Source organism: Phymastichus coffea, unplaced genomic scaffold (assembly GCF_024137745.1).
Source record: "Phymastichus coffea isolate CEN01 unplaced genomic scaffold, Cenicafe_Pcof_1.1 PCOF00037, whole genome shotgun sequence".
In the NCBI taxonomy this organism is placed as follows: Eukaryota; Metazoa; Arthropoda; class Insecta; order Hymenoptera; family Eulophidae; genus Phymastichus; species Phymastichus coffea.
Genome location: NW_026706848.1, coordinates 1,466,998 through 1,481,047, shown reverse-complemented (window position 1 = coordinate 1,481,047; position 14,050 = coordinate 1,466,998). Strand labels below are relative to the sequence as shown.

Here is a 14,050-nt window from a genome sequence, read left to right as displayed (position 1 = left end):
TTAAATGAACTGTCATGCTTTTATTGTATAGTTAACAAATTAAATCAGCCGTCTTGTCAACACTTTCAACTGAAACCAAATAATTGCACATTTATAAATTCTGGATCTCGAAAACGACTCGTAACTCACGCTGACGAAAATCCTGCCAGCAAAAAGGAAAAAATTAACCATAAAAATGTTTCTGAGTGTGATAAAAATGTGATTATAGTTTTTTCATTACTGTATGTTTTATACAATACTGATTAAGTGCACTGTTATTTTTTATATGTCATTTGGTAGGTATAAAATACTCTACCAAACGTTGTCTGTTATGTTTATGTTGACGTTAGTTAATAAAATTAATTATTACAGTATTTTGACCGTTTTTTCCAGAAATTTTTTCATAATTTATAGCAATCGAATCAAAGAAAATCGATTCGTATGTTAAAAAAAATTTTTTTTTGATTTTCTGCTATAACTTTTTGAGGGATGGGTAAAAAGGAGTTACGTGGGTATATTCTACATTTGTAGGCTACAAGAAACACGTCTGTATAGGTTTTAGATGTGTGCCTCTAAAACAATTTTTCGATTCTACTTTTTCGAAAAATCAACGGTTCCGTGGATTTCCTCATATACACACACACGTTATTTATAAAACCAGTAAAAATAGAATTCTCCTCTTCACAACTTTAAAATCTACACTTTAATAAAAAAAAAACTCTTAAATGTAGTATTTCAGCATTTAGATGACTGCTTAAGGTCCGTACAGAGAATTATTAAGTTAACAAACTAAGTTTTCTTTATTTTTAAAACCGTGGGGCATTTCCAAACCTTCGAGAATCTTTATGAAGACGTCTTCTTCCAGCACACCGTGAAGGAACGTTATTTTTATGTCGAACTGTAGCACTTCAAGATCGAGATGGGCGGCAAGGACAAGCATAATACGTTGTACGTTTATCTAATCACAAGGGCAAACGTTTTTGTATAATTAATTCCATACTGTTGCCTAAAACCTTTGGTGTAAAGACAGTCCTTGAAGTGACTATCCTTACCGACTTCGGCCTTTTATACCTTGAACACCTATTTTGAGTCGATTGTAGTAGCGCCTTCGGTTTTTGTAATTATGTTCCATGTTTCGTATTTTTTATGCCCCTGTAACTCCTTATAAATCGCTGCTTGCTAGTTTTCGGGCCAGAAACCAGTGATCACGCTTCATGAAAAGAATTCGGTTCATAGGTCCTTATAGATTCCTTAAATATTTGCAAACTAGCAGTTGCCGACATGCGCTGTACTGTATTTTTTGTTTCTTCTGCTGAATCAAACCTCGATTTTTAGTCCCTTTTTCGAGTTCTTGTAACGCTAGCGATCGTCCCCCGTCTTGACAGAGAGTGGCATTAGTCTGCATGTGGTCATTCGTTATTGCAGTTGCAAGCTTTTCGGTGTTGTTCCACGGCGTTACAATGCCTCGTCTTCGTCTTTTGTTGTTGGATACTTACTGTCCATGATTGGTGGATCAAAAACAGGACTCTCCTTTAGCCCTTTAAAGAAACATTTCTTAGCAAAAGTAGCATTACAGCTCACCTTTTTAGATCGAGGATCGTATGATTGTTAATTTTTAGATTGTTTTTTGTACCCAACAAATACAATTTTTCGTGATTTTTCTTCATGTTTCTTTATAAAATTCTTATGTAAGTATTTATAGGCAACACAACCGAAAACCCTAAGATGCGAATATTCTGGCTTCCCGGTCCAAAATTCGTATGGAGTAGTGTCCGGCCTTCTACTTGTATAGTGTTGACTGCTTCGGCCCATAGGAATTTTGGTGATCTGCATTAGAACATCATCGTACAAGTACTCTCTATAATTGTGCAGTTATCCCTGCAGACGTTCTGTTGTGGTGTATATGGTGCATTTATATACATATTTTTTATACTGAATTATATTTCTTTCATTTTTAATGATTTTTTCACAAAATTTCTGATTTTTTAAATTATTTTTATTTTTAGTATTAGCTAATTTCTGGTATAATGTCTTTCGGTTTTCTCTAAACTAACACAAAACTTATTTTCTATTTTCTTGATTAAATCAATGATTTTTTTATTAATATTAATTTTCGATAAATTTCTATTTTTAATTTTTTAATTTATTAAATTTTTTTTTCTTTTTATTTTATTTTGTTTTTCACAAATTTCAAATTTCATAAAAATTTTCTCAACACACCAAATACGTTAATTTTCTTTTATTCTAACTCATTACTAATATGATTCAAGAAATGAATGCCCTAACAATTTTCTTTCGTAATAATTTAACCCCTCTGGGACCTTGAAAATTTTTATGAAATGTCAGAGTCACCCTACTAAAAATTCTTACATCAGTTCTAATATAAGAAACATCGCTATATCCCGTCAGATGTTTTCGCCTCCTATTTCTTATGCTTGAACTCTATTCTCATGCAAGATCTAACATACAAAATATATAAAAATGACCCATATTCTATTTTCATGAAAGATCTGATGCATAAAACTGTCTTCACATATAATCTAATGAATTCTCAGATCATATGTAAAAAATCAAACTTTTATAAAAATTGATGATAAACAATGGCGATTGCTTTGGTAACATAAATACTGTTATTTATTATAAATTTTAATAAAAGATTGGTTTCTTACATATGATCTGACCATTCATCAGATCATATGTGAAGACAGTTTTATGCATCAGATCTTTCATAAAAATAGAATATGAGTCATTTTTATATATCTCTTACGTTGGATCTTGTGTGAGAACAGGTTAAAGCATAAGAAATAAGATGCGAAAACATCCTGCGGAATCTAGCGATGTTTCTTATATTAGAACTGATGTATGAATTTTTAGTAGGGTACTCCCAGGTACGCTTGGAGTAAGCAGAGACTCAGAGTTGCTCTGTTTTAGCTAGCGTGTAACGCATAAGCCGGGACGAGCAATATTGTTGCATAAGAAAACTCCTATATTGCAAGGGATGGGGGGGAGTAATAACTAAATGTTATTATGAGCACACCAGCCTTTTGTTTTGTACTCTTAAGAGGGCATGGAATCTACTCTTGCTTAATGGATTTCCGCAAAGAAACTAGAGCTAAAGGTATGAAAGAAAAGATAGCTATGTAAAAAAATCAAAACTTACTTTTTTATTAAAAATTTTGTGATGTTCTAGTGTCACGCTTGCTCTCTACACGGTGGTCGGGAAGACCGAAAAAGTTCGTCTACGTTGCCAACGAAATCCGAGTCCACAGTTGTCTTTGTTTTTACTAAAATAATCAAGAAATCATCGTCCGGAAATCGGATCTGCTCCTTCTTTCGAGTTATTGACGAAAAATGAGATAATAGGTCAGAATTTAGTTTTTCGCGTGTGTGCATCCGTTTAGAATGAATTTAAAGTTGCAATTTGCTGGTGGGTGTGAGCAATAAAATTTCAAACATTCGGTTATACCATGACACCGTAGAAAAGGTTAGGTGGTTTGAAAAATAAGAATTTTCTTATAAGTCTTATCCCTCATGTTCATTATATTTTCAACAATAAATAAATATTTCAATTTAATAACTAGCATTCGGAAACGTACAAAGATAAATATATATATATATATTCATAACAAATTCACAATCTGAAATACTTAATATCAACATTTTTACATAACGGAATAAATCAATAATGGTTTCTTCTAAACGTGAAATGATGAAAATTGCACTGTAGCCGCTTTCAATTTCTCCGAGAAGGAAGGGTCGCTGATTAAATTTATCTTATATTTTTCCCAAAAGCTAAGGAACTCTCGATGAATTGATTCACCGGCTTGCTCTGATCACTTGCCAAGACCTTCAGAATTTTTCAATATCTGCATAGTTTGCTTAACATGATCTAAAATGACATGTATTTTTAGTGTAACGGATACTTCAGTAGCAAGCACAGCCTATCGCAGCTCGTTGATTATTCTATCTAACTCATTCATTGAACCTTTTCTTTTAGTAGAAAAGCACGAATGTACTAGTTTATTCATAGCTTTAAATGCAAACACGAATGGCACGATAGCCAATACACCAACATCTTTATATATTTCAGCATCATATAGAGCATCAGCTTCCTTCAATAACTTTCGGCATGCGTTTCCTTCAAAGATTTCTCCGTGATAACTTTTTGAAACGAGTTTTAATTTGATAGGCCACAAGATTGCTTTTTCACGACCTAGGAGAGGAACTAAGCCATTCCAGAAAAGGTGATTGACAAAGCCTTGTAATAAGTGTAATTCTGGAATGTAACATTTTTCTAATACGCAAACATTACTATCTTCGTTGAAAATTGGTTCGTTTATGACATTGTGTGATTCTTTGGCCTTTTTCTTATCCTTGCCTCCAAATACATACTTTTCGTAGTCTTCTTTCAAATTCCCGTAAGTTTTCAATGAATTTTCTGCACTGCTACTCGATTTCTGATTGCTCTCGATTTCAGATGTTTTATGGAAATTCCGTAAATCTGGTAAATTGATTGAACAGTAAGGGCACGGAAATGTAGAAGTGGCAGTTTGTTGGCCATTAATGATTAATAGAAGCTTGAAGTCAGAAACAAATTTAAAAGAAATTTCATTTAGTTTCACTAAGTCAAAAAGAAATTGTACATTATTATATCTGGAACAATACAAAGCATAATCAATTTTTTAACGCTTGTTAGTTTGAATTCTGATGACTTATTATGGGAATCCAATTTTCTTCTTTTCATCGGTATTTCATCAATACAATCTTCATCAGACGAACTTTCGTCCGACTTATATTGCGATGTACAATTTACGGAAGTGGGAATGATACTCATGCATACTTTGAAAAAATCTTGCCCACCGTCAGCCATCACTTTAACAGTATAATAACCAATTACTTCACGTCTTTCTATAATTTCTTTCAACAAGTCACTGGCATTAGCCCAAACCATCGGCCTCTTTTCTTTATTTCCACCTGTTGTTTCAAATTCATATATACCTGTTTGATAAAATTGGTCTAACAAATGAGTTCTTTCTTTCACATGCTCTTCATACTTGATGGGAACAGACTTTCTGCCTGCAGTTTTACGTATGAAAGAACTCATTTTTCTCATATGATTATTTGAAACTGCAGTGTCTACATGAAATGAATCGAGATCTTCAGTTGAGAATATTATTTCATCACAGGAAGTTTTTTGTTTTAAATAAACTGTTTTTTACGACCTTCAGTACTCAGAGTTATAGAATCACTTTCACTTTGCTTGGCAGATAGTTCTTGCAGAATTGTAGAAGTTAGGCGTTCTTTTTGTGTATCGGGCAATTGATCCACTAATTCCATTACATTCCGCCTAACAGCATAGTCTCGTGAGTCGCATACGTGTTTAACACCTTTACCTACTTTTTGCGAACATCTCTTACATAATCTAATCACATTTTCATTATTTACATTTACATGAGGTTTATTCGAACTCTTTTGTGTTTGATCTGCTTTTGGAGCTGAAGAGGCATAAAGTCCATTTGATTCATCTATAGAATTATTCAAATCTCGTTTTTGTCCAAAAACAAACTCTGTTTTGGAATGGCTCGTGGATCGTGCTGTCAAACAAATATAGCAGATACAGATCAGTGAAATCACCGATCGAGTCGCTTTTGGTAATACTATGTTAGCATAATTTGGAATTTTTTGAATTGGTTTTCTGTTATTACCATTTTTATGTTCGGAAAGCGTTCTTCGACATGTCGAGCAAATACTTAAGGGATATCTTTCATCAGATAAGTTGTATGTTTTATCAACCAAATCTTTAATAAGTCCATAAGTACGTTCTGTGATTTTAAAATGAATTAGTTTCTGTTTGCCCACAATGACTTTTTGTCCACACGGACCACACACTTTATAACGGTTTTCTTCATGGCTACATTTAGTATACGCGTGCTTCGGCATTTTCACAATAAGTACTAACTACACATTAGACACTACACTGCACAGCACACTCTTGAATCACAAAAAATTATTAGTTTATATCGCTAAATTTTATTTGACTAAAATATTTTACGAGCGGAAATAGACCGCACCCGCTCGGTAACCGGCGATACACTGATATTAATAAGTCAGTCGTATCGTTATAATATAACTTTCCTCGGAACCAAAGGTAAACATAAACACCAAGGTTTATATATCGATATCAACTACAATGATGGAAATGTGTAGCGCAGTTATTCTGCATATTCTTTCCGCACACGAGAACTATTGATGTAGATGAAAGTTTCATTTTATTAACAATTAACAAAATTGAAATACTATATCGGTTTTTGATTCCTAAAATATAAGATTACATTTATAATAAAATACAGATATTTGAACTATTGTTTAATTATTGCTTATATTGGTTAAGCAATTCCATAAATTTGCAAAATTATGATACATAATTAATATTATAATGAATAATAATGAACATATTTAAAACGAATACGCAAAATTTTAAATAATTTATTACGTTACAGTTTTATTTGCTTATTAAGGGTAGTCTATTGCTTGCACTTATCAGTAAAATACAACTCTGAAATCGTTTTGAATGGATGCTAACTCGCGAAAAAAAAATTCTGACCTATTATCTCATTTTTCGTCAATAACTCGAAAGAAGGAGCAGATCCGATTTCCGGACGATGATTTCTTGATTATTTTAGTAAAAACAAAAACAACTGTGGACTCGGATTTCGTTGGCAACGTAGACGAACTTTTTCGGTCTTCCCGACCACCGTGTCTACCTCTCTCTCTCTCTCTCTCTCTCTCTCTCTCTCTCTCTCTCTCTCTCTCTTCTTTTTATACTTCTCGTTGTACTTTTCCTGCACTGCTTCTTCCTTGATTTTTTCTTGAGCTGTTCTTGGACTTTTCTTTTCTGCTACTACCTTGACCCCATGTAAAAAAATTTATACGACCATACGTACAGCGAAGAAAATTATTATGTCTTGGTATTCTCAATCATGTCCTTTTTTTTCATCAGCGATAACGAAGGTTTAAATGTAATTTCCTAAGTAACGCTGTCAATAATTAAGAATTTACTATTTCAAATAGCTTTCCGTTCATACTTTTCTTGATGGTGTGCTTGTCTTTCGGTGGCCAGTGTCGTTGTTTTGCAATTTCTTGAACATAAACTGCAAAAAAAGTTAATCATTATTTCAATACAACGAAAAGTACATAATTTTAACTAATATTGTAAATTTAACTCACCTAAAATAGCATTTTTTTGTGCAAACTTAGCTTAACAGTAATGGCTGCATTATCTCTTATTTTTTTTCCAGACAATGAATATGTTTTCAAAGCTTCATCCGTAAATACTACTTTTACTAGAGCTCTAGATAACTCTATTTGTCTACTGCAATTTTCTAGCATAGTTTTCACGGAAAATTTATTGACGTATATTTTGGAATGTTTTAATAATTCAGACACTTAAAGAAATATTGAATGATTATTTTTTTAATATTGAGATGTAAAATATAGTACGACACAATAAATATGTACAAGTATATAGTACATTATCGACTGCGATAGGGTAACGCAGTGTCTAAACGCCATCACTGTCTCGATCGTCATCCTCATTATGATTGTCATTACTAAGATATTTATCACTTTTGACATTAATTATTCGGTCTTGTTTTTCGTCTGATAACGAGTCGAGAATTGTATTACGTGTTCTTTTCGGTCACTTTGTTGAAAATCTTGATGATGTCAAGAGCTGCAAATAACAAAAATAATAATGACGGTCATAATGACAATAGCGTCAATAATATTTTATGTAATTGAAGAAATACAAATCAAAAGTATTCATTCAAATTATTTAGTAAGCTATATCACGGTTAGTAGTTGAAGATGTAAATAATATATCACTTTATCAACGTACTTCGCTATTTTCAACATGGTTATTGTCACCACCATCTGTTACATGATATGCTTGTAAAAATCTTTGAAACTCCTCATTAGCGGACTCTACTTCTTTTTTGATTCAGCCATACTTTTGTTTGAAATTGATATTATTAGTTTTTTTTTCATAACTTTTTTAAGTGAATTATTAATTTACAATTTTTCTTGTACTTTTGCTAATTTTCCAATTCAGAGTATAGTCTTCTTCGTCAGACAACTCTTCTTTAATCTGTTTTTTTTTTCGAATCATTTGATACAATTGGTACGAAGGTCGTTTGAAAAGTCCGTGCAAAAATAAAAACTGTTTGATTTTTTTGAATAAATCTTTTTTATTTTTCAACATAGTCTCCTTTTAAGCTTATACACTTCATCCAACGCTGCTCTAGTTTGTTAATCCCTTCCAAATAATAGGATTTGTCCAAGTCTGTAAAATAGGCATTCATTTCTGCAATCACATCCTCGTTTCAATAAAATCTTTTCCCCGCCAGCCATTTTTTCATATTAGGGAACAAATAGTAGTCCGACGGAGCTAATTCTGGAGAATAGGGGGGATGTGAAACGAGTTGGAACCCTATCTCCATCAGTTTTGCGGCCACAACTGCTGAGGCGTGAGCTGGCGCATTGTCGTGGGGGAAGAGGACTTTTTTGTGGGCCAATCGTGGACGTTTCTCTAGCAACTCGGTTTTCAAACGATCCAATAACGATGAATAATATTCGCCTGTAATGGTTTTACCCTTTTCCAGATAGTCGATGAAGATTATTCCTTGCGAATCTCAAAAGACAGTCGCCATAACCTTCCCGGCCGAAGGAATTGTCTTCGCCTTTTTCGAAGCAGATTCCCCCTTGGTAACCCATTGTTTAGACTATTCTTTGATCTCAGGAGTGTAGTGATGTATCCATGTTTCATCTACAGTGATGAAACGATGCTTAAAGTCTTGCGGATTTTGCTGGAACAGCTGCAAACCATTCTTGCAACACTTCACACGATCTCGTTTTTGGTCAATCGTGATCAATCGCGGCACCCACGGATAGCTTTTTCATGTCCAAATGTTGGTGTAAAATATTATGTACCCATTCGCTCGAGATGCTTACAGTACTAGCAATCTCACGCACCTTCACTCTTCTGTCAGCCATCACCATATCATGGATTTTATGAATGATTTCTGAAGTGGTAACCTCAACAGGGCGTCCAGAATGTTCAGCATCTTTTGTGCTCATATGGCCACTCCGAAAATTTTGAAACCACTTATAAACCATTCTAATCATAATCATTATGGTGCACAATCACCATAATGTTTATCAAGCTTCTGTTTAATCTCCTGAGGCGTTTTGCCTTTGAAAAAGTAATGTTTAATCAATACACGAAATTCTTTTTCGTCTATTTTTTTACAACCACTCGATTTCTTTGATTGAAACGAATGTAAAACGCAAAGTAATTGGCCGTGTGTGCTCTTCCAAGATATGCCACTAACTGAAAATAACCTTGATACGCACTAGTAGCGCCATCTCTCTGACTTTGCACTTTCAAACGACCCTCGTACTGTGACATGACTATAACTGATACAATAAAAAACTGTACTCGACTTTAATATTGAAAGTGATGTAAACAAATATAAATAAAATTATGTAATAAATTACGAGTACCCACTAATTGGGACTATGATTTACATGTAGGCTTACCTTATGTGTTGTTTCATTTTCAAAACATGGCTGTTCATCAGAGTCGGGATCAAGATTGACAATAGGAGACTTTGCTAGAACTTCTTTTACTTTCTTTGAAGACTCATTCTCGCTGATATAAAATAAGATCGAATTTTTAAGAAATTGTAGAATTTTCTCAGTTCGTGGCGTAAATTTTCAAAATGAAATACCTGAATATTAGTTCAAAGCTTGAATTAGTATTTTGATTTGTGAAGCTGCTTCTCTTATTATTTTGTTTGAAATATAAGTAAGTAATAAGATTGAATATCATCGCTAATGATGAATTATGCATGAATTATGAATTATCATCAGAATGATACTTACTTGTATTTTGTACCTCGAACTACTATACGAACTAAATACTTAACGGTGCTATACATCGAGTTGATGCAACTGATTTCATGTAACAATCTAAACGAAATTCTATCAATAGATTTTTACGGTCCATTACCCACATCAACGAACGGCGTAAAATACATTCTATCAACAATTGATATGTTCTCAAAGTATGTAGTAACTATATAAAATTAAAAAAAGCGAATATAATCGACGTAGTTACAAAATTTTCAAAGATTATATATTGAAATTTGGAAAACCGTCAATATAGGATCACGGTACACAATTCAAATGCAAGAAATAGAAAGAAACATTAAATGAATCAGGAATTTGATCAATATTTTCATTAATCCGTCACCTACAATCGAATATTGTAGAGCGCATACACAGAGAAATTAGTAGATTTTTCAGGTATTATTCGAAAGAATCGTATAAAAATTTGGCACAATACAGAGACGTAATTACACAAATTATTAACGAAACACATCATGACAGGACTGGATACACACCGACAGAATTGCACTTTAACAAAAAACCGACGAGAGTTTGGGAAAAATACATTAAAACATAAAATTCAAATGAGATAGCATATAAAAGAAAGTTATTATTAGTAAGGACAAAGATGCACAACAAGTTAATTAAACGAGGAAATCGAAAAAAGCTAATAGTTTACACAAAATTTACGATGTCAATGAAAAAGTAATGTTAAAAATGAAAAATGTGTCAAACTCGCAAGATGAGCAGGTACATAAGTTCTTTGAGGTTTACGCTGGTTCATTCACAATAAAAAAAAGAGTATCAGAAGACACACACATATTAAAGAACGAAGACGGACGCGAGGAAGGACAATTCCACACGAGAAATATAAAACTATACTTCACTAACGAAGTTTAGTGAAATAAACATTGTAAATATAATTGTAAAAACAAGATTAAATATTGAAAGAAAAATAAATTTATAGATAAGGCCAAGCTCAATGATAGGGTTAGATAATTATAAGATAGGATATAAATGGATAAATCTGTAAACAAGGATTATGTGAATAAGTCACAATTTTATGTGGATTGATACGCTATAATTTATTTATAATTTATTTAGATACAAATTTATCAACATTTTTGCTCTGAACATCTCTGAGCCAAGACAGAAACGTCATCGGTATCATCGAGGTCATCCCTGTTTGACGATGTGCCTTCGGATAAATAAGGGTGATACCGTATGGAATGTCGCAAGCTCACTATCGCTGGTTGACGCCGGAATTTGTGCAAAGCTGAACCCTAGTTCTTGTTCATTGATGTCTAGGTGCTGTGCGAGACACAGTGAGTTTGAGTGCAAGCGCCGGTCTTGTAAAAATCAAAAAACTCAGGCGCAAATGGCGGCACGAATGCATTCAGCGATGTATCGCCAATATACGGATAATCGCGGAAAACAATGGGCTCAACTTGCACCAGAGACATCATACAGGAAGTAATCTGTACACCCATATTCCGTACGGATATCACTTCAATCGTCTGAGTGGAAATTTGAGATTTCGACATTTTGGCACTCCAGATAATAAACAGCAACTGAGACATTCAACATATGAGCTCTATTTATATAGGGCAAGGATCGGCAGGGATCGACAAATTAATGAATGAGAGAGAGAGCACTAACGTTTATATTTGAATAACACTTATCCTTGTTGTCGATTCTTTACAGTCTTTGTAAATAGCATTCAAGATTATTGTAAATAGGGGACAGAGTTAAATATAGTTAAAAAAATAAAAAAATCCATTGTTGAGCATGCGCGCTCATGTTGTATCATCGACATTCACAGAAAATGTTACGTTCATAGGCAATTTTTATTTGAGGGGGCAATTGTGATAGACGCAAACACCAATCAGTTATAACAGTAAACAAAAAATTAATAGACAACAACACGGCGGATGCTGCGGTAAGATTAGAGAATAGGATTAGTGATGCACTTAAGCGTCAATGTAAATAAGACGCGCCGCATTGAAAACGTATATACTCGTATAAGAGCGGGCGAGCTTGGTCAGGCACTCTTGCTCTGGCCATCCAATCCACCTAATCTGACTATCTTCGATAGCGAACGAATTGATACGAAAAAACAGAATGATTTATTTCATTCTCAAAACCAATTGAGGAATTCCCGAGGCGTTGCGACAAGGCTATCCGTTCGTCTATGAAAACTAAATCGGTTTCATACGCACCTCACCTCCCGAGCACAGACATCGGGTTAACAAAATCCTGACCTGGCCAATAAGGTCACAGTTGTAAGGCGTATGTAAGTCTACACGAGATTATGAGCGAAAGAGGTAACAGTGTACAAGTGGCTTAAAAGTTTGTACGATACGGCGTGAAACTTCACAAGCTTGAATGAGTGCAGTAAATGTAAGCTATATCTCCATGCTCACATAATTTTGGGGAATTTCAAAATCTTTACATAACCCTAATACTTTTATTACTCAAATTGTCTAATCATATTTTATAAATCACGCTTTAAAATAACATTTTAAATGTCAGATAACCAATAGTTCACATTCATTTTAGGTTTAAATACAATTTTTTTGGTACTTACGATCTTTGGCAATTATCACATCACTAAAGGCTTGTTCTTTTGGTGAATTTTTTGGCCACAAAACTATACCGTTTCACCGTATGATAGAGTTAAATTAAGATTCACGACTGAGATCGATTTCTCGTAAATAATGGTCAGCGATTGATCTTTCCCTTGGATTAGGAACTGCATTTTTTCAACAGCAAAAACGACTAGCACATTCTTTCAGGAATTGAGGAAATTCATTGACTACTTACCTTTGTTTAATAAAAAAAAATCAAGCTTCAACAAAACTTTACGACACCATGACAACCGTGATGTTAAACAGTTTCAATATATTCCTGCACGCACAAAAATACAGCCGAAATCTTACAAAAATTAATATAGGAATAGAGTAAGCATAATAAATTTTATTGTAAGTTAAATTATGTAGTGTTAAAATTTTGTAATAATGGAAAGAAGGGAAATAGTAAGAGCTGGAAATTCACTTAATTTTAATTATATTCAGCAACGTTTCGTCAGCACATTTACTGACCTCTGACCTCTTCAGGCTGATTTCTCTTGTCGTCAAATTATTATAGGCTAAAACGAATAGTTTGTAGCCAGTCACGTTACAAGAACTACGTTACGTCACTGTATTGTAACGTGACTGGCAACGAGCTATTCGTTTTAGCCTATAATAATTTGACTACGAGAGAAATCAGTTTGAAGAGGTCCGAAAATGTGCTGACGAAACGTTGCTGAATATAATTACAATTAAGAGAATTTCAAGCTCTCACTATGCCCCTTCTTTCCATTATAACAAAATTTTATCATTTAAGAAAACTATAAGAGAATCAAGACAGTATGTTACGTATTAAATTATGAAGTATTTATGATTCTTCATGTCAAAATTGAATTAAGCTGGCTATTCAACTTAGATTAGAGGGCATACGAGAAATGCAGCGCGAAACGTGAATGATCAAAGTGACCTAGGTGCCGATCGGCCGGAAAATGCGGCTCTAATAAATGAATTCATGAAAATTGAAATCGTAAACGTAAATTTAATTTTTTAAATACTACTTACAGCTTATGTAGAATGATTTTTTTATTGATTTTCTACATCAAACTTGATGATATATTTTAAATTCCTTGTGAAACAAATTGGTTTTGAATGTAAATAGCATTATTACCAAAAAGCATCGCACCTTTCCTAGTATCTATTCTTTTGATTATTTTCCCTCAGCGGGCTCATACAAGCTCGCACAACATCACGCAAATAAGGCTACTCGCGTGTGGATTTACAAACATGTGCTCGCCCTCACAATTTTACAATATTGCGCTAAAATATGAGAGTTGTCGCCTACTTGAGTAAGGATTTATAAGCGTACACAAACTTCTAGGTAAGTTCGTAGATTCGCGTTTATTTAATACGTTAATCTTTACGCATGTTCGTAAAAAATTAGCTATATCAGCCCACATTTTAAAATACCGATAAATGTATTAAATCGTCGATACCCCGACGTGATGACAATTTATCAGAACAAGGTTCCTTTGAACATCTTACGGTGAGTTTCA

General features: G+C 33.6%; 1 protein-coding gene across 5 annotated transcripts in view; it reads left to right on the top strand.

The window, feature by feature from the left end:
• Positions 1 to 14,050, top strand: part of LOC131663661 (glycogenin-1) — an 895,804-nt gene that overhangs the window by 208,715 nt on the left and 673,039 nt on the right. The gene's annotated exons all lie outside the window — the stretch shown is intronic.